Here is a 3,428-nt window from a genome sequence, read left to right on the forward strand (position 1 = left end):
CCAGCATCCACTGAAATCACACAATGAGACTGAACCTGCTTTCAACTGAGCCCGTCTCAAAGCACCAGAGGATAGTTGTTTGCCAGAGCGATTAAGCCACACCCCATAAGGTGCTGAGTGAAACTAAGAATGTGATTTATGGGATGTTTGCTTGTTTGGTTGTGTCTTTGTTGTCATTTATTTTTCACTTACCTGTACCGCACTTTGGTTGATTTTAGTCTTTTTAAACGTGGTTTATAAATAAAGTTTGAGTTGAGTTGAGGGGTGCCGTGGATGAAACAGGGATGTATAAGAGGCCTGATCCTGAGAAGCTTGAGAGAAGAGCTTCTTTGGTCAGTGTGACAGGTCTGCCCCCTAGTGGTGGTCAGGAGGATTGCATATATACTGCAAGTGCATTTTCTACCTAGAAATGCTTGAGAACCACACACACACACACACACACACACACACACACACACACACACACACAGGAGCTCTGTCAGTCTTTATTAGCACAAAGATGTGATTTTCACCTCCTCTGCCTTGTTTGTGTGTGTGTGTGTCTGTGTGTGTGTGTCCAGGACCCTGCCCAAGCACGAGCGTCTGGTGGACATGCACGGCTCGGTCATCGACCACACCTACGGGGGCGGGTCCAGCATCGCCGTGCTGCTCATCATGGAGAGACTCCACAGAGACCTGTACACCGGCCTGAAGGTGACACACACACACACACACACACACAGTGTGTCCTCCGTCTCATCTCTGTGTGTCCTCTCCAGGCCGGTCTTTAAACACTGTGAAAGCGCAGGGGGGGTGCCAAGTACCCCCCCCCGCCCCATGTGCTCTGGGGCTGTTCGTGTGATCCGGCTGCCGGGGTGGGTTCGATCCAGCGACTCTCGGGAACGCACGCATTCAGAGCCGGGACTAGAACCATATCACCACCAGGTCCCCTTCACACTCAGACAGCTTCTCCGGGAGTATTTCAACTGTTTCTTGACAGAAGTAGTCACGTTTTAAAACACATTCTGGGGATCGAACCACCAACCTCTTCCTTGGAAGGCAGAGCTACTTACCTCTAGTCCACCAGGTCTGCTCCACTCCTAGACCTGTTCTCTGGGCGTATTTCAACCTCTTTACAGAAGTAATCTAGTTCTTAAACTAAGTAAGTAATCTAGTTCTTAAAACTAGTTGTTCTGGGGATCAAACCAGCAACCTTTTGAATGGAAGGCAGAGCTACTTATCTCTAGGCCACAAGGTCTGCTTCACATTTGGGTTTGTTCTCTGGGCGTATTTTAACCTCTTTATAGAGATAATCCAGTTCTTAAAACAGTTTATTTTGGGGATCAAACCAGCAACCTTTTGAATGGAAGGCAGAGCTACTTACCTCTAGTCCACCAGGTCTGCTTCACTCCTAGACCTGTTCTCTGGGCGTATTTCAACTGTTTCTTTACAGACGTAGTCTAGTTCTAAAAACCCACATTTGTACCAGGAATCAAACTACCAACCTCTCACATGGAAGGCAGCGCTACTTCCCTCTGAACCAGCACATCCCCCTCACTCTTGGACCTGATCTCCAGACCACTTCTTTACAGAGGTATTCTAGTTCTTAAAAGAGTGTTCTGGGGATCAAACCATCAACCTCTTGCATGGAAGGCAGAGCTACGTACCTCCAGACCTCCAGACCTGCTGCTCGCATGCTGCTGTACTCTGGAACATGCGTCTTGTTGTGTCCAATGACATGAAGACATGATGGACAAGGCAGGATTTGAACCCATGCTACACGAGCAGGACTTGCACTTTTTAAAGTTGTTAAAATGTTTAAATACTTCCTTAGTTTTTTATTTTGCACAATTTAAAATGCAATAACTTTTTATTTATTTTATTTATTTATACAAAAACACAAAAAATAACAGAAAATAATATAACTATTATAGCCTAGTTGTATTATTTTGTTAATTAATACGATTATTATTATTATTATTATTAACTACTAAGAGTGATGGCAGATTAAGAATGACAAAATATATGGCAACTAATAATAAAATGGTTGGTCCACTTGTCCATGTCCTCACCCACCAAGCTACCAGGGAGCTGACGAGCTCTGGAACGCGCTGGTCCATCAGATCATGATGTCAGATGAACATAGACTAGTAGAAAGCTTCTGCAGTTGCTGGATTTGAACCCAAGGTACAACACGTGTTGCTTCAACAGACAACGTGCTTCTCTTTCCAGCTACCGCTGAGCTGTACTAGAGGATGATGTCGGTTGAAAATACGTCGGTTGTTCTGGGAAGAGAGACCAGCTGAGGCTGAGTAGAGGCTGGTCAGAGGTGGAGGGCTGGTCAGAGGTGGAGGGCTGGTCTCCAGCTGAGGCTGAGTAGAGGGCTGGTCAGAGGTGGAGGGCTGGTCAGAGGTGGAGGTCTGGTCAGAGGTGGAGGGCTGGTCTCCAGCTGAGGCTGCCCAGCCCCTAAGTCTTAAGTGCTAACAGTAACTATAGTAGCAGTACTCCTATATGCTATCATGGATATCTTAATAACAACACTAACCTATAGCTTACATTGAGAATCAGAAACAGTTTTTATTATAAAAAAAATTTGTTTATTTAGTTTTTATAATTTGCCACCTCCACCGCCTCCTCCTCCGAGCCATGGAAGAGGAGAGAGAGAGAAGAGGACATCTACCTCTCTCTCCCTGACTCTCTCTCAGTGGTCCAGAGAGAGAGAATACCATCTTGACATCTCCTACCACACTCACACACACACACACACACACTCACACTCACACACACACACACACACTCACACACACTCACACACACTGACACTGACACTGACACACACACACACACACACACACACACACACACACACACACACACACACACACACACACACTCACACACACGAGGAGATGTCGAGATGATACCTCCTTCTCTCTCTCTAGCCCACGAGAGAGAGTCAGGGAAAGAGAGGGAGATGTCCCCCTCTCTCTCTCTCTGGCTGCTCTTCCTCTGTCGCTCTCTGTCTGCTCTTTGCTCTTCCTCTGTCGCTCTCTGGCTTTTATACTCCTCCTGGCCCACGTCACAAGGGCTCTCTGTGACGTCACGTCACAAGGGCGCTCTGTGACGTCACGGTTTGAAAAGGCTCTTTTGACAAAACCACCAACTTTCTAAAATCACTGTAAATCACTTGATTGGCACTTTCAGTGTGATGAAGGAGCTATTGCAAATTAAACCATGATCGGAACAACAAGACTGAGCTGGGGAGCCCACCCACGCACAGCGGCATATCTCAATAAAGGTTTTGTTGCCATAAATTAGCTCTTATTCTAGCAGCCTAGCATCTTATTCATTCATTCATTCATTCATTCATTCATTCATTCATTCATTCATTCATTCATTCAATTCACCTAGTTCATAACAACGCAGGCGCCTTCACGAGTATCCTGGAT

Source organism: Borostomias antarcticus (genome assembly GCF_949987555.1).
Source record: "Borostomias antarcticus genome assembly, chromosome: 33".
Taxonomy (NCBI): domain Eukaryota; kingdom Metazoa; phylum Chordata; class Actinopteri; order Stomiiformes; family Stomiidae; genus Borostomias; species Borostomias antarcticus.